The sequence below is a fragment of the Manihot esculenta genome, chromosome 5 (genome assembly GCF_001659605.2).
Source record: "Manihot esculenta cultivar AM560-2 chromosome 5, M.esculenta_v8, whole genome shotgun sequence".
Taxonomy (NCBI): domain Eukaryota; kingdom Viridiplantae; phylum Streptophyta; class Magnoliopsida; order Malpighiales; family Euphorbiaceae; genus Manihot; species Manihot esculenta.
Window position 1 is genome coordinate 7,159,515 of NC_035165.2, and position 15,151 is coordinate 7,174,665.

Here is a 15,151-nt window from a genome sequence, read left to right on the forward strand (position 1 = left end):
CAAGGACCCCAGCAGTGAGCCAACTGCTACAGAGTTGTCAGAGTCAGCCAGAGGTGAGTGGAACTAAACTTAACCTTTTAAATTTAGAAATGAAATGCTTTTATCATGCTTCATGCATCATGATCATATTATAGGATGTTGCATTAGAACTCACGACTATGCCGCATTGTAATGTTGTGATAGATGATAGTGGATGGACATTAGGATGATTCATTAGCCTTCTATATACGAAGTCCTGTGGTGCCCATAATAGGGCCGGGCAATACGAAGACCTGTGGTGCCCATAATAGGGCCGGGCAATAACTCCGAGTACGAAGTCCTGTGGTGCCCATAATAGGGCCGGGCAATACGAAGTCCTGTGGTGCCCATAATAGGGCCGGGCATGGAGTTGAGGGATTTTTGAATCAGTCCATTCGTGATGTGATTTGTTTGTGCAGTGACGCATTTCATGATAGCATGTTTTAAATATTCTTTTTTATAGTTCTACTCACTGGGCATCTAGCTCACCCCTCTCCCCTAACCCCCAGGTTTGCAGGTACGGGATAGATAGAGAAGGCAAGAAGAAAAAGTTATATGTATGTAATAGTTAGTTTGTGGACATGACAGTGGCATTATGATGAAATGTAAAAATATTCAGTATGTTATGTAATGAGGTTATTGAGGATAGAGTTGTGCTTGACCACAGTATATTGTTAATCCCTTTTGTATATACATGATCTTATGTTATGATGTTTATGTAAACTAACTCAACACAGGTTATTTGCCTTTAAGGCTTAATGAGATCCCACAGAGGGACTATGTTATGTATATGATCAGAGTATGCACAGGTTGAGTTAGTTGATGACAGTATGTATGAAGGAAAGTTTTAATTTTTATGCATGTTGACGATCATGTATGGGATTATACAGGTGTACAGGTTATATGTCAGGCTTGCTACGGGTCCCGGCGGCCTTAAGTCGACCCGGATCCTAGCGCCGGTAGCGGTCTGAATTTCCGGGGCGTTACATCTGAACCTGACTACCTTGTCCCTGCAGTCCAAGGTAGCACCATGGGTAGATAGCCAATCCATCCCTAGAATGACGTCAAAATCTGTCAAATCTAGAACCACAAGGTCGGCGGAGAGGCATCTTCCCTCAATAAAAACTGGACTGTACTGGCAGACTGACACTGCCACTGACGGGTCACACTTGGGTCCACTGACCCATAGGGGACACTCTAACCCAGAGACTATCAGACCTAACCTCTCAACGGCTCTCGGAGCAATAAATGAATGAGATGCACCCGGGTCCATTAATGCATACACATCAGAACACCCAATGACGAGATTACCTGACACCACGGTGTTGGATGTGTTAGCCTCCTGCTGTGTCATGGTGAAGATCCTGGCTGGAGCTGATGGACCTTCACCTCGGGAACCAGAAGAAGAGGCTGCCCCTCTCCCTCTACCTCTGCCACTGCCCTGAGTTGTGGCTGGAACTGCTGGCTGTGCCACACTACCAGAAGCTGTCTGCTGGGGCTGGCCCATAAAAGGCGCTCTAGGACAATCCCGAGCTATGTGTCCCTCCTGTCCACATCTAAAACATGTATTAGTCCCAGCTCGACACACTCCCCTGTGTGGTCTTCCACATCTCTGGCATTCTGTACCATCTGAGCCTGAGCTCGAGCCACCGCCAAATCCCAGACCGGATTTCAACTTGTTCCAAAACTTATTCTTCTTCGGCTTCTTGGTGGTGCTATCCCACCTCTTCTTACCTGAGCTCTGAGAAGAGAAACCTGGTCCTCCTCTGCTTGGGGTCTTAACCCCTGAAGACTGGGTCACTGACTGCTTCACTGACCCCTCAACTATAGCACTTGCTTCCATTCTTCGAGCCATATCCACCACAGTGTGGAAACTTTCTCTCTCAGCTGACTGAACTAACGAGGAGTACCTGGAATGCAGCTTCATAACATATTTCTTGGCTTTCTTCGTATCTGAATCTAGAGCTTGCCCTAAAAAAGGCAATAGCTCCAAGAATTTATCCGTGAACTCCTCTACACTCATGTGCTCTGACTGCCTCAGTTGCTCAAACTCAATCATCTTCAGTTCTCTAGAACTGTCTGGAAAAGCCCATCCAGCGAACTCATTCGCAAATTCCTCCCATGTCATACCGTCTAGTCTCGGGTCCACATAACACTTGAACCATTCCCGTGCCTTCTTGCACTTTAAAGTGAACCCTGCCATCTGAATGGCCCTGCTGTCACTTGCCCCTAGCTCATCAGTTATTGTCTTCACCACTCTCAGATATTCAATGGGGTCATTCCCTGACTTGTATTTGGGAGCATCCAGCTTGAGGTAGTCTGTCATCTTTACCTTGCTCCCATCGACTGAGCTAGGTCTAGGAGGTTGAGTAACTGAGGCTGCTGGTTCTGTAGGTGGTGGAGGTGGAGGTGCAGCATTCCCCGAGGTGGGGTTTGCCGGGTTTGGATAGAAGGGTGAGGGTGGATAAGCTGGGTACTGTGTATAGGGTGGATAGAAAGGTGGATAAGGCATGTAGGTAGGGTAGGGGTTAAAGCTGGAGTAATCCGATGTACCTCCCATCGGATACCCTGAACCCTGTGGGAAGGGTGGATAATGGGGTGGAAAACCATACCCCGAGGCCTGAACGCCTCCCTGAGACTCCCCTGTCCCTTCTTCTTGCATGCTCACATCCAGGTTCCCATCCCTCCTCTGATCCTCTTCCATAACCTCCCTCACATCTGAAGAACTTCCTCCTCTATCTGTCCCCCTTCTGCTAGCATCAAAAGACCTTCTAGGGTCCCTTGACACTCTTTCTCTGTTGGCTCTACAAGACATTGCCCTAGGCAATGTAGGAGGACGGGCGCTCGTGCCCTCATCCTCAGGTGGCACTCCAGTCAATCGCGCAGATCGACGAGTTCCTCTCATCCTATTCTCTGAAAAACAGCTCAGAGCAAGCAAACATTAGCATCATATGGTTCATGTGGGCACACATGAACCCTCATCACATACATCACATAGCATAGCATATCATTAATGCACATGCATAAAGTCATGGCATTTCACATCATCATGCAAGACAGGACTTAACATCCTATCCTAGTGGACATGACCTTCCTATTGTGCTTGACCTTCTATAACATCTATGAGCCCGACACTCTAGGTCCGACCATATGAACCTAGGGCTCTGATACCACTCTGTAACGCCCCGGAAATCCGGACCGCTACCGGCGCTAGGATCCAGATCGGCATAAGGCCGCCGGGACCTGTAGCAAGCCTAACATAACCTGTAAACATGTTTAATCCCATACATGATCAACCATATACATAAAAAGATAAAACTTTCCTTCATACATACTGTCATCAACTAACTCAACCTGTGCATACTCTGTACATATACATAACATAGTCCCTCTGTGGGATCTCATCAAGCCTCAAAGGCAAAACAACCTGTGTTGAGTTAGTTTACATAGACATCATAACATAAGATCATGTACATACAAAAGGGATTAACAATATACTACGGTCAAGCACAACTCTATCCTCAATAACCTCATTACATAACATACTTGTAATACCCGGCTAGACTCCGGTATCGGAATTCCTACCGTCCGGTGGAATCTCGGATGTCGGAGACCTCTAGAAGGGTAGAATCATGTTTTATAAAGATGTTTTAAGGTGTTTTATGATTTTAAGTATGAAATTAAATGAGTTTTTACATGAAAAGTCCTTGGAGGAAAACCCAGGTTCGGCCGCCGAAAGTCAAGTTCGGCCGCCGAACATGCATGCGTTTTGGAGGCACGTTAGGCCCCCGAAAGCATGAGTGAGAGAAGTCAAGGTTCGGCCGCCGAACCTCATGTTCGGCCGCCGAACATTTGCATGGATGCGGAGGCACATTCGGCCCCCGAACGTGGTCTGGCCAGCCACTATAAAAGGGTCCCTTAGCCGAAAACGGGCGAGCTTTTTTTTCCCATTTTCGGCCAAGGTGAGCTTTCCGCCGTCTCTCACCCATTTTTGATATTCTTCCTCTAAATCTTTCGAGATTTTCACTTGTTTTCACTTGGTTGTGAAGATTTAAGCTTTTGAAACAAGTTTTGGAGCTTTGGGAACTCAGGAGCTCATTTTCGTGGATCTCCAAGTTTAGGTCGTCTCCCTCTCGATCTTCAAGAGGTAAGAGCCGATCTTAAGCTCCTTATATGTTCTAAATAAGTTTTATGCAAGATCTAAGGGTAGAAATGCATGCTAGGGTATATGATGAGTTATGGGTATATATATTGATGTTTTGAACAATGTGTGTTGTTTGAGTATGTTTGAAGTGTTGTAGATGGGGTATATGCATGTTTGAGGCCCCTAGGAACTTGTATGCATGCTTTGGTTGAAAAATATGCATGTTTGGAAGGTTTGGAGGCGAAATGTGCAAAGGGAGCCAAGTTTCTGCCCTTTGGCAGAAACCAGGTTCGGCAGCCGAAGGTACTTTCGGCCGCCGAACATGGCTGGGGAGGCAGGCCTTTCGGCTGCCGAAGTTGCCCCCGAAAAGAGACTTTCGTCTCTGTCTGGCACTTTCGGCCGCCGAAGGTGCCGCCGAACCTAGCTGAGTTTCGTCTCTGTCCAGGACTTTCGGCCGCCGAAGGTGCCGCCGAAAGTGCCCTGTTCAGCCATTTCATGCATGTTTTCTGTGATATTTTCAGGATGTTTTAGGGGGTTTTCGGGGAATATTTTAGAGTTATGTTCAGGTATGTTTGGTCCCTCATTTGAGTCCACCTGTGTAGGTTCGGACCCGAGGAACCGAGGACCCCAGCAGTGAGTTCAGCTGCTTCGGTGTTGTCAGAGTCAGCCAGAGGTGAGTGGAACTAAACTCAATCTTTTAAATTAAATGTTTTATCATGTTTCATGCATCATGATTATGCAATAGGATGATTGCACTAGTTTTCACGAATATGCCGCATTGCATAAATTGTTGTTGTTGTGGGTGAATGTTGGATGACCCAATTAGTCCAAGACAGGAAGACCAGGACCCCATGCTACGGCCTGGCACAGAGTAAGAAAGACCAGGCCCCAGTCTACAGGCCTGGCATAGAGTAAAGCACGGTTATGGGACTCGAAGACCAGGAGCCCAGAGGAGGCCCTGGAAAATGGTAAGTAATGTATGTATGACAGGAAGACCAGGACCCCATGCTACGGCCTGGCACAGAGTTAACTTGGACTATTTGGTGACAAGTTCACCCAACCCTTATGTGAATTGTTTGTGTTATGATGCATTTCATAGAGCATAGTGTTAACGTGTTTTAATAGCTCTACTCGCTGGGCTTTTAGCTCACCCCTCTCCCTTTACCCCCAGGCTTGCAGGTACAGAGTAGTGCGGGAGTCCGGATAGAATAAAGAAGTCATGCTTATGTAATAGCTAGCAATGGACATGATCAAATTGTAATGTAAAAGTACAGTATAGTTATGTAATGAGTTTTATGGATGATTAGTGTGTGCTTGACCATAGAATGTTGTATCCCTTTTATACATGATCTTAGAGATTTTGTTGATGATTATGTAAACCGACTCAACAGATGTTATGTCACCCATTGAGGGCACAGATGAGATCCCACAGAGGGATCAAAGTTATGTTAATGTTATGCACAGGTTGAGTTTGGTTGATGTTCAATGGAAAGAAAATTTTTAATTTTTATGCATGTTGTTGATCATGTATGGGATTAAGCAGGTTCACAGGATGCATGTTAGGCTTGCTACGGGTCCCGGCGGCCTTAAGTCGACCCGGATCCTAGCGCCGGTAGCGGTCCGATTTTCGGGTCGTTACAGAATGGTATCAGAGCCCTAGGTTCATATGGTCGGACCTAGAGTGTCGGGCTCATAGTTGTTATAGAAGGTCAAGCACAATAGGAAAAGATCATGTCCACTAGGATAGGATGTGGAGTCCTGTCTTGCATGATGATGTGAAATGCCATGATAATATGCATGTGCATTAATGATATGCTATGATATGTGATGTATGTGATGAGGGTTCATGTGTGCCCACATGAACCATATAATGCTAATGTTTATGTGTTGTGTACTGTTTTTCAGAAAACAGGATGAGAGGAACTCGTCGATCAGCAAGATTGACTGGAGTACCACCCGAGGATGAGGGCATGAGCGCCCGTCCTCCAGCATTGCCTAGGGCAATGTCTAGTAGGTCCAATAGAGAAAGAGCAGCAAGAGACCCTAGAAGGTCTTTGGATCTGGGTAGAAGCAGATTAGTCAGAGGGACAGTTCAGGGAGGAGCGTCAGAGGATATGGGGGATGATATGGACGTAGAACAGAGGAGGGATGGCAGTTTGGGAGTCAGTATGTCAGAAGAAGGAGTGGGAGAGTCCCAAGGAGGCACTCAGGCCTCGGGATTTGTTCAGCCACCTCACTACCCACATTTCTCACAACATCCCGGGTATTCGATGGGAGGTACATTGGATTACCCCAGTTTCACCCCTTATCCCACACAGATGCCATACCCACCATACTACCCACCATACTCACAGTATCCAATGTATCCACCTCCACCCTACTATCCAAATCCAGCAAACCCTACCTCAGAAAATGTTGCACCACCACCACCTGCAGAACCAGCAGCCCCAGTTGCTCAACCACCTAGACCTAGCTCAGCCAGTGGGAGCAAGGTTAAGATGACCGATTACATGAAATTAGGTGCTCCCCAGTTTGAAACCGGTGATGATCCGTTCGTGTACTTGGAGCGGGTCAAGGCAATTACAGACGAGATAGGGGCTGATGACAGTAGAGCCATTCAAATGGCTGGGTTCACACTAAAGTGCAAGAAGGCACGAGAGTGGTTCAAGAATTATGTGAACCCGAGAGTGGACAGCATGACTTGGGAAGAGTTTGCAAACGAGTTTGCAGGATGGGCATTCCCTGATAGTTCAAGGGAATTGAAGATGATAGAATTCGAGCAGTTGAGGCAAACTGATGACATGAGTGTAGACGAATACACCGACAGGTTTATGGAGTTGCTGCCATTTACAGGGCAAGACCTTAGCACAGACCAGAAGAAGTCGAGGAGGTATATCATGAAGCTCCATCCCAGGTATTCCTCCTTGGTACAGTCAGCAGATAGAGAGAGTTTTCACGCCATAGTAGACATGGCTAGGAGAATGGAGGCTAGTGCCATTATTCAGGGGACAGTTAAGCAGACAGTGGCACAAGCTTCTGGTTCTAAAACTCCGGGTGGGGGAAGGTTAGATCCCTCTACCCTGAGTGCAGCAGCTTCAGGCAGTAAAAGATGGAGTAAACCCAAGGGTAAGAAGAACAAGTTCTGGAGTAAAGTCAAGTCCAGTCTGGGATTTGGGAGTGGCTCAAGCTCTGGTGCGGATAATGCAGTTTGTGCGAGGTGTGGTAGGCCACACAAGGGAGTATGTCAGTTTGGGACAAACACCTGCTTCAGATGTGGTCAGGAGGGGCATATAGCTCGAGACTGTCCAAGAGCGGCTCCAATGGCTCAGTCCCAGCAGACAGCTTCAGGCAGTGTAGCGCAGCCAGCAGCTCCAGCCATGACTCAGGCCAGTGGCAGAGGCAGAGGGAGAGGGGCAGCCTCTTCTTCAGCGGGTTTCAGAGGTGAAGGTCCATCAGCTCAGGCACGGATCTTCACAATGACACAGCAAGAGGCAGATGCATCTAACACCGTGGTGGCAGGTAACTTAATTATTGGTTGTTCAGATGTATATGCCTTAATGGACCCGGGTGCATCTCATTCATTCATTGCTCCGAGAGCCGTCCAGAGGTTAGGGTTGATGATCTCTGAGTTAGAGTGTCCTCTCTGGGTCAGTGGACCCAAGTGTGATCCATCAGTGGCAGAGTCAGTCTGTCAGTGTAGTCCAGTTTTTGTTGAGGGGAGATGCATGTCCGCCGACCTTGTGGTTCTAGATTTGACAGACTTTGACGTCATTCTAGGGATGGACTGGTTATCTACCCATGGTGCTACCTTGGACTGCAGGGACAAGGTAGTCAGGTTCAGAGGTCAGGATGGATCAGAGGTTGTCTTCAGAGGAGACAGGAGGGGTACACCCAGAGGTATGATTTCAGCTCTTCAGGCTCGTAGGTTGCTTAGGAGGGGATGTCAGGGGTATTTGGCTCATGTGAGAGAGCTAAATAGTCAGGTTAGAGAGCCCGCCTCGGTGCCAGTGGTTAGAGAGTTCTTAGATGTGTTTCCAGACGAACTGCCAGGTTTACCACCTGCTAGAGAGATAGAGTTCGAGATTGAACTGATGCCTGGAACCCGACCGATCTCTATCCCTCCCTACAGGATGGCGCCAGCAGAATTGAAAGAGTTGAAGGAGCAGTTGCAGGAGCTGGTAGACAAGGGCTTCATCCGACCGAGTACCTCACCCTGGGGTGCTCCAGTTTTGTTTGTGAGGAAGAAGGATGGATCCCTTAGACTTTGTATCGACTACAGGCAGTTGAACAAAGTCACTACCAAGAACAAGTACCCATTGCCAAGGATCGACGATCTATTTGACCAGCTAGCAGGAGCGGGTTGTTTCTCCAAAATAGATCTGAGATCGGGGTACCATCAGTTGAGGATCAGGGAAGAGGACGTACCAAAGACAGCTTTCAGGACCAGATATGGGCATTTTGAGTTCCTTGTGATGCCGTTCGGGTTAACTAACGCCCCTGCAGCATTCATGGATCTCATGAATAGAGTGTTTAGCCAGTACCTGGATCACTTCGTTATTGTCTTCATAGATGATATCTTAGTGTATTCCAGGAATGCAGAGGAGCATGCCCATCATCTGAGGTTGGTTCTACAGACCTTGAGGGAACATGGCTTGTATGCCAAGTTCTCCAAGTGTGAGTTCTGGCTAAGGAGCATTTCGTTCTTGGGGCATGTAGTGTCAGAGAATGGTATAGAGGTAGACCCCAAGAAGACAGAGACTGTGGCTAACTGGCCTAGACCCACTTCAGTGACAGAGATCAGGAGTTTCTTGGGTTTGGCAGGTTACTACAGGAGGTTCGTACAGGACTTCTCAAAGATAGCAGCTCCTCTGACCAGACTAACCAGGAAGAATCAGAAGTTTCTGTGGACCGACCAGTGCGAGGAGAGTTTTGAAGAGCTCAAGAAGAGGTTGACTTCAGCACCAGTTTTAGCTCTGCCATCTAGTGGTGAGGACTTTACAGTCTTTTGTGATGCGTCCCGAGTGGGACTGGGTTGTGTGCTTATGCAGAATGAGAGGGTGATTGCTTATGCTTCTAGGCAGCTAAAGAAGCATGAGTTGAATTACCCCACACATGACCTTGAGATGGCAGCAGTAATCTTTGCACTCAAGATGTGGAGGCATTACCTCTATGGAGTAAAATGTGAGATCTTTACAGATCATAAGAGCCTGCAGTACATCTTGAGTCAGAGAGATCTGAATCTGAGACAGAGGAGATGGGTAGAGTTGCTGAGTGACTATGATTGCAAGATTCAGTATCATCCGGGTAAGGCGAATGTCGTGGCAGACGCTCTAAGCCGGAAGTCACTAGGCAGTTTATCCCACATCACGGCAGAGAGGAGACCAGTGGTGAAGGAGTTTTACAAGCTCATTGAGGAAGGTCTACAGTTGGAGTTGTCTGGTACAGGTGCCTTGGTCGCTCAGATGAAAGTGACACCCGTGTTTCTGGAGCAGGTGGCTCAGAAACAGCATGAGGACCCAGAGTTAGTGAAGATTGCCAGGACTGTTCAGTCAGGCAAGGACAGTGAGTTCAGATTTGACAATAGGGGGATCCTCCGCTGTGGGAGTCGATTGTGTGTACCAGATGACATTGGGCTAAAAGGAGACATTATGAGAGAGGCTCATAATGCAAGATACAGCATTCACCCCGGAGCCACCAAGATGTATCAGGATCTAAAGAAGGTTTATTGGTGGCCAGCTATGAAGAGAGAAGTGGCACAGTTTGTGTCAGCCTGCGAGATATGTCAGAGGGTGAAGCTGGAACATCAGAAGCCGGCTGGAATGCTTAACCCGCTACCCATTCCAGAGTGGAAATGGGAGAATATAGCTATGGACTTCGTAGTGGGGTTACCGGCGACGTCCAACAGATTGGACTCCATATGGGTGATTGTGGACAGACTCACCAAATCTGCTCACTTCATCCCTGTCAGGAGTGGCTATTCTGTGGACAAGTTGGCGCAGGTGTACGTAGATGAGATAGTCAGACTGCATGGGGTTCCTGTTTCTATAGTGTCAGATAGAGGGCCCCAGTTCACCTCCAGGTTTTGGCGGAGTCTGCAGAACGCCATGGGTACTAGATTGGATTTTAGCACTGCCTTCCATCCACAGACAGACGGACAGTCAGAGAGGACCATCCAGACCATAGAAGATATGTTGAGAATGTGTGTGCTGGACTTTGGCGGTTCTTGGAGGCAGCATCTACCTTTGGTGTAGTTTGCCTACAACAACAGCCATCATGCTAGCATCGGGATGGCTCCATATGAAGCTTTATATGGAAGGAAGTGCAGATCACCTGTTTGCTGGGAGGAAGTTGGAGAAAAGGCCTTGGCAGGGCCTGAGTTAGTAGAGATCACCAGCAGGGTGGTACCCATAATCAGAGAAAGAATCAAGACTGCTGCAAGCAGACAGAAGAGCTATGCAGACGTCCGCAGAAGACAGTTAGAGTTTCAGGAGGGGGATCTGGTATTGCTGAAGGTGTCTCCAATGAAGGGAGTGGTTCGCTTCGGGAAGAAAGTTAAACTAGCCCCACGATACATCGGACCCTTTGAAATCTTACAAAAGATTGGGAATGTGTCGTACAAGCTGGATTTACCTGCTTCGATGGAAAGAATCCATCCGGTTTTCCATGTTTCAATGTTGAGGAAGTTTGTGTCAGATCTGGGCAAGGTTCTTAGTGAGCCTGATGTGGAGATCCAAGAGGATCTCACCTATGTTGAGCAGCCAGTACGGATCATAGACACCCAGATCAGAAAGTTAAGAAACAAGGAAATCCCGATGGTGAAAGTCCTGTGGAACCACCACAATATGGAAGAATGTACTTGGGAGACACGGGAGTCCATGCTCCAACAGTATCCCCATCTCTTTTAAGGTTAGATCTTTATGTGTTTATGTATGTATGTTACGTTGATTGCTATGCATGTGCTAGTTGAGGAACATTCGGGGACGAATGTTCTTAAGGGGGGGAGAATGTAATACCCGGCTAGACTCCGGTATCGGAATTCCTACCGTCCGGTGGAATCTCGGATGTCGGAGACCTCTAGAAGGGTAGAATCATGTTTTATAAAGATGTTTTAAGGTGTTTTATGATTTTAAGTATGAAATTAAATGAGTTTTTACATGAAAAGTCCTTGGAGGAAAACCCAGGTTCGGCCGCCGAACATGCATGCGTTTTGGAGGCACGTTAGGCCCCCGAAAGCATGAGTGAGAGAAGTCAAGGTTCGGCCGCCGAACCTCATGTTCGGCCGCCGAACATTTGCATGGATGCGGAGGCACATTCGGCCCCCGAACGTGGTCTGGCCAGCCACTATAAAAGGGTCCCTTAGCCGAAAACGGGCGAGCTTTTTTTTCCCATTTTCGGCCAAGGTGAGCTTTCCGCCGTCTCTCACCCATTTTTGATATTCTTCCTCTAAATCTTTCGAGATTTTCACTTGTTTTCACTTGGTTGTGAAGATTTAAGCTTTTGAAACAAGTTTTGGAGCTTTGGGAACTCAGGAGCTCATTTTCGTGGATCTCCAAGTTTAGGTCGTCTCCCTCTCGATCTTCAAGAGGTAAGAGCCGATCTTAAGCTCCTTATATGTTCTAAATAAGTTTTATGCAAGATCTAAGGGTAGAAATGCATGCTAGGGTATATGATGAGTTATGGGTATATATATTGATGTTTTGAACAATGTGTGTTGTTTGAGTATGTTTGAAGTGTTGTAGATGGGGTATATGCATGTTTGAGGCCCCTAGGAACTTGTATGCATGCTTTGGTTGAAAAATATGCATGTTTGGAAGGTTTGGAGGCGAAATGTGCAAAGGGAGCCAAGTTTCTGCCCTTTGGCAGAAACCAGGTTCGGCAGCCGAAGGTACTTTCGGCCGCCGAACATGGCTGGGGAGGCAGGCCTTTCGGCTGCCGAAGTTGCCCCCGAAAAGAGACTTTCGTCTCTGTCTGGCACTTTCGGCCGCCGAAGGTGCCGCCGAACCTAGCTGAGTTTCGTCTCTGTCCAGGACTTTCGGCCGCCGAAGGTGCCGCCGAAAGTGCCCTGTTCAGCCATTTCATGCATGTTTTCTGTGATATTTTCAGGATGTTTTAGGGGGTTTTCGGGGAATATTTTAGAGTTATGTTCAGGTATGTTTGGTCCCTCATTTGAGTCCACCTGTGTAGGTTCGGACCCGAGGAACCGAGGACCCCAGCAGTGAGTTCAGCTGCTTCGGTGTTGTCAGAGTCAGCCAGAGGTGAGTGGAACTAAACTCAATCTTTTAAATTAAATGTTTTATCATGTTTCATGCATCATGATTATGCAATAGGATGATTGCACTAGTTTTCACGAATATGCCGCATTGCATAAATTGTTGTTGTTGTGGGTGAATGTTGGATGACCCAATTAGTCCAAGACAGGAAGACCAGGACCCCATGCTACGGCCTGGCACAGAGTAAGAAAGACCAGGCCCCAGTCTACAGGCCTGGCACAGAGTAAAGCACGGTTATGGGACTCGAAGACCAGGAGCCCAGAGGAGGCCCTGGAAAATGGTAAGTAATGTATGTATGACAGGAAGACCAGGACCCCATGCTACGGCCTGGCACAGAGTTAACTTGGACTATTTGGTGACAAGTTCACCCAACCCTTATGTGAATTGTTTGTGTTATGATGCATTTCATAGAGCATAGTGTTAACGTGTTTTAATAGCTCTGCTCGCTGGGCTTTTAGCTCACCCCTCTCCCTTTACCCCCAGGCTTGCAGGTACAGAGTAGTGCGGGAGTCCGGATAGAATAAAGAAGTCATGCTTATGTAATAGCTAGCAATGGACATGATCAAATTGTAATGTAAAAGTACAGTATAGTTATGTAATGAGTTTTATGGATGATTAGTGTGTGCTTGACCATAGAATGTTGTATCCCTTTTATACATGATCTTAGAGATTTTGTTGATGATTATGTAAACCGACTCAACAGATGTTATGTCACCCATTGAGGGCACAGATGAGATCCCACAGAGGGATCAAAGTTATGTTAATGTTATGCACAGGTTGAGTTTGGTTGATGTTCAATGGAAAGAAAAGTTTTAATTTTTATGCATGTTGTTGATCATGTATGGGATTAAGCAGGTTCACAGGATGCATGTTAGGCTTGCTACGGGTCCCGGCGGCCTTAAGTCGACCCGGATCCTAGCGCCGGTAGCGGTCCGATTTTCGGGTCGTTACAATACTGAATATTTTTACATTTCATCATAATACAATTGTCATGTCCACATACTAACTATTACATACATATGACTTTTTCTTCTTGTCTTCTCTATCTATCCCGTACCTGCAAACCTGGGGGTTAGGGGAGAGGGGTGAGCTAGATGCCCAGTGAGTAGAACTATAAAAAGAATATTTAAAACATGCTATCATGAAATGTGTCACTGCACAAACAAATCACACCACGGATGGACTGATTCAAAAATCCCTCAGCTCCATGCCCGGCCCTATTATGGGCACCACAGGACTTCGTATTGCCCGGCCCTATTATGGGCACCACAGGACTTCGTACTCGGAGCTATTGTCCGGCCCTATTATGAGCACCACAGGACTTCGTATTGCCCGGCCCTATTATGGGCACCACAGGACTTCGTATTCAGAAGGCTAATGAATCATCCTAATGTCCATCCACTATCATCTATCACAACAATACAATGCGGCATAGTCGTGAATTCTAATGCAAACAACCTATAATATGATCATGATGCAAGAAGCATGATAAAAGCATTTCATTTCTTAAATTAAAAGGTTAAGTTTAGTTCCACTCACCTCTGGCTGACCCTGACAAACTCTGTAACAGCTGGCTCACTGCTGGGGTCCTTGGTTCCTCGGGTCCGAACCTACACAGGTGGACTCCAATGAGGGACCAAACATACAAAAACATAACTCTAATATATTCTCCAAAAACCCCCTAAAACATCCTGAAAATATCACATAGAGATATGCATGGAGTGGCTGAACAGGGCACTTTCGGCGGCACCTTCGGCGGCCGAAAGTCCTGGACAGAGACGAAACTCAGGTAGGTTCGGCGGCACCTTCGGCGGCCGAAAGTGCCAGACAGAGACGAAAGTTTTTTTTTTTCGGGGGCAACTTCGGCAGCCGAAAGGCCTGCCTCCCCAGCCATGTTCGGCGGCCGAAAGTACCTTCGGCTGCCGAACCTGGTTTCTGCCGAAGGGCAGAAACTTGGCTCCCTTTGCACATTTCGCCTCCAAACCTTCCAAACATGCATATTTCTCAACCAAAACAAGCATACAAGTTCCTAGGGGCCTCAAACATGCAAATACCCCAACTACAACACTTCAATCACACACAATCAAGCTACATTGTTCAAAAAGTCATCAAAAACCCATAGGTTCAACATATCCCCTAACATGCATTCTACCCCTTAAAACTTCATAAAACTTGTTTAAATCATACATTGAGCTTAAGATCGGCTCTTACCTCTTGAAGATCGAGGGTTGAGGAGATCTAAACTTGGAGATGGGAGAAGTTCCAACTTTTGGTCTCCAAGCTCCAAAACTCGTTCTAAGCTCAAAGATCTTCAAAACCAAAGTTATAAACTTGTAAAGATCATGGAAAAAGGAAGGAAAAACTCAAGATTGGGGAAGGATGGCGGAATGCTCACCTTGGCCGAAATGGGGAGAAAAAGCTCGCCCATTTTCGGCTAAGGGACCCTTTTATAGGTGGCTGGCCAGGCCACGTTCGGGGGCCGAATGTGCCTCCGCATCCATGCAATGTTCGGCGGCCGAACTTGACTTTCGGTGGCCGAAACTGGACTTCCCTAACTCATGCTTTCGGGGGCCTAACGTGCCTCCAAAACGCATGCATGTTCGACGGCCGAACTTGACTTTCGGCGGCCGAACCTGGGTTTTCCTCCAATGCTATTTTCATGCAAAAACTCATTTAGTTTCATACTTTAAAACCATTAAAAACATGAAAACATTCTATG